Consider the following 14,935-nt stretch of genomic DNA (forward strand, 5'->3'; position numbering starts at 1 on the left):
TGTACACCCTTCCAAATATTGTACACTAATTTGTTGATCAATATTTATTTTGCTACCAATATTTAATGGTGCACCTGAAAATATACAAATCATCATATTTTTGAACATTTACTGCTAAGATCTGTAGAATACGAGTCATCACATTTCATATTTAATGCTGCACCTGAAAATATACGAATCATCAAACTGTTGAACATTTAAAGCTAAGATCTGGAGAATACGAATCATCAAATTTCAGTTGAAAGGCTTTTATGCCAGCCAATGCTGATACCAAATTATGATTTTCTATGTACACTATTTTAATTTACTTTGCTCACCGTCCATATAAAAATATTTAACGTTGCACCTGAAAATATACAAATCATCAGATTTTTGAAAATTTAACGCTAAGATCTGCAGAATACGAATCATCAGATTTCAGTTGAAAGGCTTTTATGCCAGCCAATGCCGATACCAAATTATGCCTTTCTATGTACGTTATTTTAATTTACTTTGCTCACCGTCTATGTGAAAGTCAAGGACTGTTCACGTGGAGAAATGGGAAAGCCCTATTTCCAACCCTATTGCATAGTAAATGCGGCTTGACATGGGGCCGATATAACACGATCTAACACGCCGCGCCCCTATTACATAATAAATGCGACCTGACATGGGGTCGATATAACACAATATAACATGCTGCGCGGTGATGAGAGAGAAAAAAAAAATAGCGGCATGTTATATCGGCCCCATGTCAAGCCGCATTTACTATGCAATAGGGTTGGAAATAGGGCTTTCCGGAGAAATGTATATGAATAAGGCGCTGTCTAATGACGTCACAATTTTGTACGGATGTGAAAAATTCCTAAGAAATCTAATTTTGTCGGATGTGAAAATCTCTTGTTTACTTCACTATGCCCTAGACGGTTCAATGTGGATTTTCAGAGCTTCATTCAAACTCTGCTCGCAACTTTTGGCTTCGCAACTCTATTAATCTTTTTCTTAATATTGCATTACAAGAGCGGAAGGAATACTAGATTGCCTCCAGGACCCTATCCATGGCCGATCATTGGAAATCTCCTCTAGTTGACGCTGCCTGCTCACCGTGCTCTTAAAGACCTTGCTGAAAAATATGGTCCTATTCTGTTTTTGCGCTTAGGCTCTGTCCCTACCCTAGTCGTTTCTTCTTCTGAGATGGCAAAACAGTTTCTCAGTACTTATGATTTAATATTCTCCAACCGGCCTCTAACAACCGGTGGGAAATATATATTTTTCAATTACCAGGATGTGGCCTTCGCACAGTATGGAGATCACTGGAGGCAAATGAGAAAAATATGCGTCTCAGAATTGCTGAATGCCAAAACAATTGAGTCCTTCAAGCATGTGCGAGAGGAAGAGATGTCTGTGATGATCCGTTCCATGTGGGAGGAGAGCGAGAGCGGAACAATTGCGGTAAATTTGAGCAAGGCCATCTCTAATGTAGTCTCCAATATAGTTTGGAGAATGCTGACGAAGAGAAAAAATACTAATAATCATTTGAGTGCCAACGGCCAAGGATTCAAGGATCTGACCTCAGAAGTGTCAATTGCGTTAGGAGCCTTCAACGTTGGAGACTTCATTCCGTATTTGGATTGGCTTGATTTGCAAGGTGTCAAGCGGCGCATGAAGAAGATCCATAAAACATTCGTCGAATTCGTAGAGAAAATAATAGAGGACCATGTTGATCATCGAGTGGCAGCCGCCACGAATGGCAGGGATGAAGCGGAGCCTATTAAAGACTTCGTTGATGTGCTCCTCGATTTGGCAGCTGAGACCGATAAGGCGGAGAACGAAATCACACGAGAAAAAGTGAAGGCAATTGTTCTGTTATGTCTCTCGCTCCTAATCTTTTCTTTTTATAAGATTACCATACTGTTGGTTCTGATTCTTCAAATTCAATCAACCAAAGTGTTTGATTTTATAACGCAATGAATTTGTCTTCGGAAAAGGGCATGTTCGTCGGGGGAACAACGACTACATCTAATACGTTAGAATGGGAAATGAGTGAGCTGCTGAGGCATCCACATGCCATGAAGAGATTGCAGGAAGAAATCGAGCATGTAGTCAGCAAACATCGCAAAGTGGAGGAGTCGGATTTGGCGAGCATGAAATACCTGCAATGCGTGGTGAAAGAGACTCTCCGATTATACCCAGGGTCGCCACTAGGGCTTCCCCATGAGTCTGTGGAGGCAGTGAAAGTAGGAGGATACAATGTACCTAAGAAAACAATGTTACTGTTCAATTTGTGGGCTATTGGAAGGGATCCCAATGTGTGGGGAGCAGATTCTTCAGAATTCAAGCCTGAGAGATTTTTGCAGGAAGCATCTGTAGATTTAACAGGAAGCCCATCAGATTTCAGAATGCTTCCATTCGGCTCAGGAAGGAGAGGGTGCCCTGGGGTTCTGATGGCCATTACTATGCTTGAGCTTTCATTGGCTCAACTATTGCACATTTTCGATTGGAGAGTCGAAGGCGATCAAGTGGATATGAGGGAAGCATGTTCAGCGGCATTGTCGAGACATAATCCATTGTTTTCTTTTGTAATGTTGAGGATGCCCATCAGTTGCCTCTAGACTGTTGACATGTGAGGGTAGCTTTCCATGGTAGAGCAATCTATCTTCAAAATTCCTTAGTGGGAGGATCAGAATTGGCAGAAAATATTGGTCTGCCCGATTTGTGGGTGCCTGACGTTTTTCTTTTATGCAGAAGAAACATAATGTGCATTATGAGTTTGCACAGTCCTGTCTCTTTCACCCTTTTTTTTCAATATTCTCGCTCATCTTTCAGAGTTTGTGGGGTCGTTCCTCATTTACTTTATTTTCTTTACGTTTCTCCGGTTTCTGTGGGCACCAACTGGAGCACTCGTACAAACAGTGTGTATTATGTGAAAAATTATGATAAGCCTCTAAGATTACTGTATTTTGCGATCTATAGGCGTTTTCAAAAGATTAATGGATTCTACTAAAAGTCAACTGCAATGGCAATGTGGATTTATCTTTTTCTTTAATAAAATTAATATCGTTATAAATGATGCTTAGTTAGCAGTTTGTAACTTAGTCGATTTTCACTGTAGTGTTTAGTTTTTTTTGGGTGTTAATTAGATTTGTATATTTGAAAAATGTGAATGTTTTCTTTTTGTAATTATTTGAAAGTTTTCGAGTCTAATTATTATCCGGAGGAGAGAACCAAAGAGATATAAATATAAAGAGTCTAATTATTATCCGAATAAAATGATAAGAGAGAGCAGAAGAGAAGAGACCAATATAAGAAAAAAAGAAATAAAAGGGAAGAATGAAGTAAAATCCAAGTGGTAAAATCTAAAAACCTTCAAAAATATTAATATATAAGCATGGTAAAGTTAATAGAATGATTAATAAAATAAGTTGTAAATATTCATGGCGCCTTCTACAGCCTAAAATTTCACAATATCTACCGCTATTTCAAAAAGAAATCAATAAATAATATCTTGAAAACAAAAATCCCCTAATTAACTAATTTCTACAACTGACGATATATACGTATACGTAATAACGAAAGTACATCACTGCGGGGCTTCTCAGAATCAGATGGATTCTGGAGGCAACCTGCTGCCGCAATTCTTAATCAACTAAACCAATTTGCGAATCCGTAGTCCACTCCATTAACGAATATATTTACTATGCTTTTGTCAATAACTAAAAATCCGTGTAGTAATTTCAATATTTCCTCTGCCACAAGATGGAAGGATCAAAATATTAATGGTTTTTAACTAGAATTTATTAATAAATATTTTCATTAAATGTTTTTTTTGGGTTTTTAAATACATTTTTAAACATACAATTAATTCAATGCTCTGAAAATAGTATATAGAATATGAAAAAGGCCTAATGTGAAAGAGTCTACTGAAGATGGTAGAACCCAAACGCCACATATGTCGATTCCAGTAACAGGCAGGTTCTATGAAGGAAATAAAAAACCAATCAAACAATGTAAATTAATCTTGTATAAAACTTCTGTTTTAATGATGGTTCAAAAAACGCGAGATCTTCTGCCCTTGTGTTGGTGTACATGCACTTAGACTAGCTGTGTTGGTGTACATGCACCTAGATTAGCTCCAGTTAACTTATTGCTTGCATGTGGCACATGTACACATTAACATAAGATAAAGCACACTTAGCTTTAGTTAGCTTTAGTTATTGCATGTACAACTAAGCTTAACTTAGTTGCTTTTATGTATTTATTCTAAAACTAATATTGTAGAATCAATTTTTATTCTTTTCTCAATTCTTGCTCGCTTCCTTCCTTCTCTTGCAAGCTTGTTCATTGTTTTGCAGATCTAGATCTGTGTATCTCAAAAATCTTACATGGTATCATAGCACAGGGATTTGTAATCAGAGCACAGGGATTTGTAATTAGTGCACAAGCAATTTTATTTGCAGGTTCAGAAGATTGAAGCAACAACAAAGAATGGAGTCTAAATTGGAGTTTCCACAATCGGCAATTCTCACTCCATATAATTATTTCGAATGGAAGTCAAAGATTCAACTTCATCTCAGAAGTAGAGGCTTATTTCGAATAACCATGGAAACGGAAGTTGAGCCAACATCGGCAATGGAGAAAACAAGATATTTCAATCGCATGGACGAGGCCTTCGGCATCCTATGTTTATCTATTTCTCCGGAACTGTTATTTCATGTTGAATCATGTTCAACTCCAAATGAAGTATGGAAAATTTTGGAAGGATTGTTTGGAAAACAGGATGAAATGCAAGGTCACATTCTCGAAAATGAGTTAAACTCATTAGATCCGAGAAACTTTGAGAACATTCAATATTTTTTCACAAGGTATAAAGCCTTGTTGGTTCAGCTGAAAGGATGCGGGATCGACAAATCCAAGCAAGAAAATCAGTTGATTCTTTCCATTTTATCAAAACTTGGTCCAGAGTATGCAGTATTCATCTCTACATTCCACACAGTCAGATCTACAACTGGTGCAGCTTGGAAGATGCCCTCACTGGATTCTTTTATTCAGTCTTTGATGCATGAGCAAGATAAGCTCATCAAAATGGGCACACTTAAAAATTCCAAAGTGCATGCACTTACTGTGCATGCAAAAGGAAAAGCAAATTCCAAAGACCATCAGAAAGGAAAAGGGAAGAAGGATCCTGATCCAAGAAAGGGAGGACATCCCAAACCCCCTGATGGATCATCTGGCTCAAAGGAAAGGAAAGGAACGAAAGGGAAATCAATGTGCAATTATTGCCACCGTGGTTTTCATCCTGAATCTACATGCATGATGAAGACTATAGATCTTATGGCGCAGACACTCCAGCAACACAATCTTGGAGACCACATTCCTGAGAATGCTAAGAAGAAGTCTGGAGAAAAAGCACTAGATCCAAGAGGTAACGGGCATGCTTTGATTGCTCTTCATTCTGCACCACAAGAATGGATCATCGATTCAGGAACTTCACATCATATGGCTTCTTCAAAGGAATCCTTTTCTTCTCTACATGCATACTCAGGTCCTCCCATTCTCATGGGGGATAATTCTGCAGTTGCAGCAACTGGACAAGGAAGAGTGCAAGTCGAAGATGGAAGTTTTGAAAATGTCTTGCATATTCCAAGGCTTTCTGTGAATCTTCTCTCAGTGTATCAGATGACACACACAGGCAGCGGAAGGAAAGTGGAATTTACCCTAGATTCCGTGAGCATTTATGACATGCAAACCAATTTGAAGATTGCATCTGGCAAGGTAAATGATCAATCTCGTCTGTATACATTTTCTGATTTTGTTCCTCAAACCCCTATTAGACCACCAGTTGTTGAACATCGAGATCATACTTCTGCATGTAGTTCGGAAGATTCTCGACCACCTTCAACACAAAAATGGCGCAGCATGAGTGATATCCTTGATGATCTTGCCTTTATCCCTCTGTTTGAGGAAGATCCGCAAGCACTCTTAGCTATGGAGCAATCCATGCCCATGCATGCTTATATGATGCATGGATCTGATCCACAAACTTATGCAGAAGCAAATGGGCATCCTGAATGGGAAGCCGCCATGGATGAGGAATATAACTCTCTCATTGAGAACCAGACTTGGGATTTGGTTCCGCTACCTTCAAATCACAAACTTGTGAGATGCAAGTGGGTTTACCGGACCAAGAAAGCATCAAATGGCCAAGTTAGTCGATATAAGGCATGATTGGTAGCAAAAGGTTTTCAGCAAGTACATGGTGTTGACTATGATGAGACTTTTGCTCCAGTGGCAAAAATGGATTCCATTCGGCTAGCTCTCTCCATTGCAACAGCAAGAGGATGGGAGGTGCATCATATGGATGTGAAGAATGCCTTTCTTCATGGTGATCTCGAGGAGGAAATCTACATGGAGCAGCCACCGGGATACATGCAGAATTCATCTCTGGTATGCAAACTAAAGAAGTCTCTCTATGGCCTCAAGCAGGCACCTAGAGCATGGTATGCAAAGATGGATTCTTATTTGTTATCTCAAAATTTTGTACGCTGCAAATCTGATTCCAATGTTTATTTTCTGAAGAAAATTGACTCCTTGTTGATCATAGTACTCTACGTAGATGATCTTTTGATAACGGGTAGTTCAGCTTCTGTCATTACTAACATCAAAACTGCATTGCATAAGCGGTTTTCTATGACAGACATGGGCTTGCTAAATTTCTTCCTTGGACTAGAGATCCATCAGCGTGATTCTGGCATTACCATTTCTCAAACAAAATATGCCAGAGATCTTTTGGCACGATTTCACATGAGTGACTGCAAGCCAGCAACCACACCTTTCTTATCAAGGATAAAGCTTGAGAATGGCAAAGACACACCATTGGTTGATTGCACATTGTATCGCCAGCTTGTGGGAAGTCTTCTTTATCTCACTCACTCCCGTCCTGATCTCTCCTATGCTGTCGGAGCAGTTTCCAGATACATGCAGGAGCCACATGAGTTACACTGGAATGCTGCAAAGCGCATCCTTCGATATGTCCAGGGGACAATCACCTATGGGATTCATTATGCAGCCAATTGTTCTTTGAATCTCATCGGGTTCACAGATTCAAACTGGGCTGGCGACACCATTGATCGCAAGTCTACTTCCGGTTATGTACTTAGTTTGGGATCCGGCCCAATTTGTTGGTCAAGTAAGAAGCAGGCTGCCATTGCTTTATCATCAGCAGAGGCCGAGTATAGAGGAGCAGTCAATGCCACTATTCAGGCAATTTGGCTACAACATTTCCTATCTGAGCTTGGGATTAATGTCCATCATCCAACTGTCATCTGGTGCGATAATCAAAGTACGCTAAAGTTTTGCAGAGATCCAGTGCAGCGGCAGCATACCAAACACATCGAGATCCACATGCACTTCATTAGAGAACTCATTCATGATGGGATCATCAATCTTCAGTACTGTCCTAGTTCCGAGTAGATTGCTGACATCTTCACCAAGACTTTCACTGAGCAGAAGTTTCGATTCCTGCGAGATCGTCTCGGGGTGAAGGACACGACTGCCTAGCAGTTGTCTTTTCTCTACTTTTGCATTATATTTTGAGGGGGGGTTTTCTTCCCACTGGGTTTTCCCTCTTTCCTCCTTTTTATGCATTGTATATGGGTACCTAAAATGGTCGTGTTGCCGGACTCATTCATTTTGCATCACACTCACTTAAGTTATGCTTAAGGGGGGGTGTTGATGTACATGCACTTAGACTAGCTGTGTTGGTGTACATGCACCTAGATTAGCTCCAGTTAACTTATTGCTTGCATGTGGCACATGTACACATTAACATAAGATAAAGCACACTTAGCTTTAGTTAGCTTTAGTTATTGCATGTACAACTAAGCTTAACTTAGTTGCTTTTATGTATTTATTCTAAAACTAATATTGTAGAATCAATTTTTATTCTTTTCTCAATTCTTGCTCGCTTCCTTCCTTCTCTTGCAAGCTTGTTCATTGTTTTGCAGATCTAGATCTGTGTATCTCAAAAATCTTACACCTTGATTCAGAATTTTAACTCCTCAAATGCACTTCCAATATTTCAAAATTTGTACAATTTAGATGCGGCCTAACCTGATTGCAAATGAAATTGAATAAAGATTTATTTTTAAATAGTGTACTGAGTTGTAAGCTCTCTGCGTGCTACAACCTACAGTTAATAGTGTCTAGAATGCACGTGGAAAAAAAATGCAAAAGTTTACTTATCCACTAATTAATCTCCATTATGAGCTTTTCCGTATTCATAATAGTTTATATTTCAGCTTACTATATTTGTCCCGTGAATCTACATTACCGTCTGGGTATTTATGATATTTTCCATTTTCAAAATAGTTTATATTTCATTTAACTGTTGTTGTTATTGTCTAAGGCGACGGTTATAGATATCAATGGATTATAGGTATCGATTGATCCAGATATCTAATTTTTTCTTAGATAGTAAATATCCTAGATGGGTTTGGCTCCGCAGGTTTAGCCAATCAAAATTTTCCATTTTTGTTTCTTAGCAAGTGATTTTTTACCACGTGGCATTGTCCTTTCCATATCGCAATCAAAATTTTCCATTTTTGTTTCTTCGTAAGTGATTTTTTACCACGTGACCTTGTCTTTTCCATATCGCAGAGAGTGCGCGGCCAGGGTTCACATAAACCATAGCGGCGATGAGCCCAAGCTTTTCTTGGTGGATTTGCTCGAAACCATAACATAATAGGTGCTGAATTATGTGCCGACACGCATTCACCTCTAATACACCATGAATTAACTGTTAGTATTATGTGCCGACACGCATTCACCTCTAATACACCATGAATTAACTGTTGTATAAGGCCATACACCTCCCATATGGTACACCCAATAAGAAACACCTCTCTCTCGGGTAGAGTCAACTAATTTCAAATTTGTTTTCTAATCGCACTTCAAAATCAGGTTTCACTTACCATCATAACTGCCTCGTCAAAATCTCCATTAAACCTATCATTTGCACCCATTTGTTGAAGTATCATGGAATTCTCATGGGGTTCTATAGGGAGTTTGAATACGTGTTTGAAGATTGTTTCATTCTTCTCGCTCTCATCCATTGGCTGAAAATCCTAAAAATGGCGAAAACCCTTCAGCTCTGCTACAGGATTTTTCACCTCAACGAACATTTTGACAAGCATGTGATACTGGAGGAACTCACTTATCGCCTCCTCCCGCTGGTGGAATTGAAAGGCATCTCTAAGGTTATGAAAATGGTTGGTTTCCTCACACCATTTTATCAATTCATGAGCATGTTTAGGAAGTGTATGTTGCTAGTATTCTGGGAATTTTGTAAATCAATAAACAGATCTGGTGAAATATTTGAATAAGGTTCGTCAGCGATAAGGGTCAGTGACATAGTATGTCAAAATCAAATTCTTGTAGCTTTTCTGCTTTTGAGATATTTAGCGATTTGTTCTTTACTTCAAATCGTTCTAACTTTACTTTAGTATGCAGTTTCCTCCATCGAAATTTTATCATAGTGCAATGCATTGGTTGAAGTTCAAAACAAAGATTTATAACTATCCATAGGTAATCGTAATGAAAATGTGAGTGATGTGTTGTGGATCGTACATTCAAGGCGATTTAATTATTAGTTACCTCACTTTGCATGCTATTGCTTTAGCCTAACCGTTATTTGGAAACAACTTTTTTTGCATTTGGTTTTTCACAATATTATTATTATTATTATTATTTTAATTGAATTTATTTATATATTTATATAAAATTGAATTTATTTTTATATTCCAAAATATATTTTAAATAACAAATTTTTATTGGCAAATTGAAAATATAAAATAATTCAATAAAAAATCAACATTTATTTTTCTATATAGTTATGTGTCAATTTTATTTTTTTATGCAATTATCTGATATTTACAGAGAAGGTGTTCCTATGATTGGTTTGGCTGGGAAAATTCAAAGAATGAGATCTGATCTTTCTATTTATGTTTCCCTCTAGCAAGTGATTTTCTACCACGTGACACTCTCATTTCAAATTATTATGTTAGTTCAGATTTAGTTTACTTTGGAATCTATTATAATTTATTTAAATATTTATTTGCAGACTTTGGTGGCAATATGTTCACATTAAAGATAAATTCTTCGGACAATAATATCTCTAAGTTTAAGAGTGCTTCCAACCTTTAGTCAAATTTTTATTTACTTCTTTGAAGTTTTCCTTGGGATTGTACTCACATGATTTTCTTATACTCTTATGAAGTATCCAAAATATTGGCATGAGGCCCTCCAAATGTCATTGAAACCCCATGATTTTCTTATAACCTTGTGAAGTATCCAAAAAATGGGCATGAGGCCCTCAAAATGTCATTGAAACCCCAAACCTCTGAGTAGATTTCTTCTAGTCTTGTGAAGTATCCAAAAATTGGCATGAGACCCTCCAAATGTCATTGAAAACCGGTGATTTTCTTATAACCATGTGAAGTATCCAAAACATTGGCATGAGTCCCTCCAAATGTCATTGAAACCACAAACCACTAAGCAGATTCAATAACCATGTCTACTTTGAACTTTGTCAGAGACTTCGATATTTGTTAAAGCCAACAAATGTGGCCATGACAACCTTAACACCTGTAACACCTCCTGGATAGCAGTCAGACTATTTATTTTTATTTTGGTTGGTAAACATGACTCTGAAAAGTCCAATAACATTTTAGATGGACATTTAATGATAATAATATTGTTTTCTTTTATGGAAATTCAGAATTCAAGGAGGGAGACCGGAAACGAATTCCAACCTCCAAGCAGTTAGGAACGAAAACAAATTCCAACCTCCAGACAGTTAGGAACAGTTAAAAAAAGTTACACCTTTCTTTCCTAGAGAAAAAGAGATCTCAGTGGGAAGAAAGGGTTTCAATTTTGGGTTTTTAAGAAAAAAGCAAAAGTGGAGTAATCAAGGAATATCTAGAGCTGGACTTGCTCTAGTGGATAACCTTGTTGCGAGAAGGAATCAGAGGCTGGAAGACTAGACTATAGTCTTGAGGTCTGTTACCTAAATCCAAAATAAAGATAATTGTTTCCTATTGCCTGGAGTGGAAGCTTGGGGATAGAAGAGGACGACATTTCCCTTCTTACAGTTGGGTGGAGAAGGTTACCCTATTGAATTCACAGAGTTAGCATATAAAAAATAAGTACATGACTAGAATACGTAAATTTTGTGCATGGGTGGATTATTATAGTGCATTGTTCACATAATAGATTGCAGTTGTTCTAATTTTACATTTTGTTAAAAGGAAAATTTGTGATTAATTCCAACTAAGGGCAACCTGGGTATAAGTATGCTATAGACATGTAATGGAAAATTGGAAACCCAATTTTGTATTTGCTGAATTAGACCCGAAAAAGGGAAATTAGAAAAGAACTAGTTGTACTGGTAGGAATAAAACATGAAATGGAAACTAAAAACACAGTATTGTTTCTTTTAGTTAATAAAGGGGTCTGTGTGTGATTGGCAGTGAATGTCATATATGAGATTAACCTTTCTTTTTTAAAACACAAGAATGTGAAATGTGGGAAGAGGGTTTGGGTTGTTATACAAACTAGCCATTAAGACATAGAGTCTATATATGTATATTTATGAAAAAAAGAAAATTGATTTTAAATCATTTATATTTCCTTAAGAATGTGAGTAATTAACAAAATTGGGTGATTCGAAAGGATTTTCCAGCAGGGGTTTAATAACATATTTACAGGTCGCATTTTTAGGACTAGGTCACTTTAGATACGAGCAACCATGTTCAGTCCCCAAAGAAACCCTTCTTGGGTGTTTGAAATCGCTGGAAAACCAAAATGTAGTTTGGCGACATAAAATGAAAACTAAAGTAAAACGACAATGTTGAACACACACTGACATTTATTCCTAACTTAATAACTGTACAAAAAGTGAAAGTTGTAAATTATCTCTGAAATGATTATGCGTGCGAGTAAAATTATGCAAATATAGAAGAAAGACACAATGTTATTTTCCAAAACGGATGCAAAGTTTATAACATTAACAACCTCCAAAATTGTCTTTCAAACTAGTGAACCTTAAATAACATTGTAGCGCTTGCAAACCACCATTCCAATCCGCATATCATATTCCTTTAATACAAGAAAAGTAATAAAACGAGGAGGCGTTGCTCCATGAACTATACATGTATACTCACTGCAAATGAAAACTCGGAAAATGGAAAAGCCAATATGTTAAACTTAAGGATATCAATGTAAACATTTGCTCGACTCCTAAAGCTGGTAGACGCATCCTGAAAAGAAGTAAGGACAGTAAGAAAACGTGGAGAGTCGAGTTTTTCAACCATAATGAGATAGGTGGAAAGAAATTACCAATTACATTTTGTGTGGGGCCGACTCTTTGAAACAGAGTTGCATTGAAAATTCCCTGCACACGAGGTAGCATAACCTGTAATAGATTTGCAGCATGGTCATAACCTTAATCACAACCGAGAAAATTATGTGTGATAACTTGTGCATGTGAAAAATCAGTTTACCTGTGAGGGATAGCCACTGGAAAGCCACCTTCGAACCCCGACGAATGACGAAGACGACATAGTGCAACCATGGTTCCATGGATTTGTAGAGATCGTCAGTGATAAGCCAAACATAGAAGATAATGACCCTCTTCCCATCGGAAATAGAGTGTCGCCATATATTTGCTGAGCACGTTACATAGAGCCTCGACGAGAAATTGAGACATCCGGGAGGCGTTGATTCCAAGGTTGGTTAGCCTAACAGAGTGGACAAACACCATAACCATCTGATCAGTGGTCAGAGAAACTACGATGGGGATGTGCCCATCTGTCCCTGAAATTACATAGTAATTGCGTGACATATCCTTCTCCCTCAACTTCAACCTGACTTTTGTATGATCGCTCAACCCTCCATAGAATTTATGTGATGCCCCCTTCTCAATTAGTTGAATGACTTCACAGTCCTCCACAAAACTTAAATCTGCAAGATAAAAACCCTCAATTCTTAAACAATTACGAGTGGCCATAGATCTCTACTAAAATAAGCTTGATCTTTGAGACAAACGATAGATCTCAACCTCCTGCACTGAAAATAAGAAAAGGGGCAATAGATCTCAACACTTGATAAATAGATCTACCTCGTGAATCTGCAAAAGTATTCAACGTTAAGTCACAAATAAAATTATTAATGGATATCACAATGCTTTTTCAAATATCAACTAGGGTAGATTACTAGCTCGGGTGATCATGGCGGATCATTGAAAACTAGTCTCTCCTAGAACCCTTTATCAATCTCAAAGTTATTATGCATTAAACCCTCAAGCTGGAAGGAAAACCCGCTTTAATACCATTGTAAGATCCCAAGCAACAAAATATTCAATATTTGTGGCACATTATATAATGTTCTAATTATAATACCTACAACCAAAAACACAAAACATAACGGGATATGAAAAATCCATCCACTTATTCTATTAATAACTAGAAAAATATTACATGCCAATATAATAATAGTGAGGCCCTTGCCAATCACAGGCACTAATGCTCACCAAATGACTCAACTAAACATTGAAGAACACTTGTGAACCCTAGATGGATCCACTCGACAAATATCATTGTGGGGTTTTATCCCGGGATCAAGCTAGAACTGGCCCATTCAAGTTCTCACAAATACACCATAAGATAGATTAACTCAAGATCCTCCAAATGCCTCGCTCCTTTCCCATTTTATAGGCTTAATGGACTCTCTAGAAGTCTTTATTTTGCTATTTTTCTCTAAAAAGGAAAGCAAATACCACAAGTAAATATCATCCATCTTAACTACATAAAAAAAGGGAATATTACAACACAAATAAGAATAATAAAAATAAAAGTAAATCAGAACTTGTTTCACACTCCTCACTCAAATCTTATCTAATGTGACTCTTCAATCTAGACCCAGTTTTCCTTCTCTTGACAAAAGAGTTGATGGCATATTAGATATCTAATGTTTTTTGAAATTTAAATTCTTTAGCTAGAATAATTGAGAACGTGTTTGACATACTACCAAAGGACTTAGATATGACTCTAAACCAGTCAATTTACATTTTATTTTTTGTTTCTAAGACAAAATAATATTAAAATATTAACCTATAATTTTAAATAATTATAGTATACATTTAAAATGTAATATATTTTATCTATTAAAAAATTATTTAATTGTAAATATTAAGCCATGTTTTTACATTTTGTTTATTGAATGAGAATAAAATGACATCCAATGATAAATTTAATAAACTAATTACGCTAAAGGTGTTATTTTAGGGGAAGGCTCGGCCTGTGAGAAACCACCACCTGTTTATCTCTGCGCATTTATCACAGACTTTTAGACAGAACCACAATGGAACTGAAATGCCTACAGTTGTAAACCTACTCCATTGACTTGTACTATGTCGATTCGTATTTATATTATAATGAGATACACTATTTCTAGACTGTCATCTAGCAAGCCAATAAGATAATGTCACTGTTGTTGTTAAAAACTCCACTATCAATTTTGTCAGTGTAGCCTCCGCCATCCACTGTTCATCAGTAATTTGCAGCTAGAAAGAGTGACTTGATCCATGTTGAGAGTTAGAGTCGACATCAGCATCATCCAACACTAGGGGACTCTCCAACGAGATAAAATAGCACACAACAATATATTCTATTATCTTTAATGAGGAAATTTACACACATATTTATACAAGCAATAGTCTCAAGATAGGAATTCTATCTTAGACGTACAGTAGTGTGGTTGAGAGATTCTCTCAACCACACACTAAACTAGGAGAAACTAAATTCCTATTATGTAGGAACAAACTCCTCAAATGGAGAATTACAACCATAGACAAGTAGGAATTAATTATTTCTAACTCCCCCCCTTAATGACTACTTGTCAT

At 37.0% G+C, this 14,935-nt stretch overlaps 2 pseudogenes; both read left to right on the top strand.

Moving 5' to 3' along the window:
* The first annotated feature begins 1,173 nt into the window (after positions 1–1,173).
* LOC149252329 (cytochrome P450 750A1 pseudogene) lies at positions 1,174–1,950 on the top strand (annotated as a pseudogene).
* Positions 1,947–2,591, top strand: LOC149252330 (cytochrome P450 750A1 pseudogene; annotated as a pseudogene).
* Positions 2,592–14,935: the final 12,344 nt, after the last annotated feature.

This window comes from Pinus tabuliformis, chromosome 7 (genome assembly GCF_031772625.1).
Source record: "Pinus tabuliformis cultivar Carrire ecotype Pingquan chromosome 7, CPIR1, whole genome shotgun sequence".
Lineage (NCBI taxonomy): Eukaryota > Viridiplantae > Streptophyta > Pinopsida > Pinales > Pinaceae > Pinus > Pinus tabuliformis.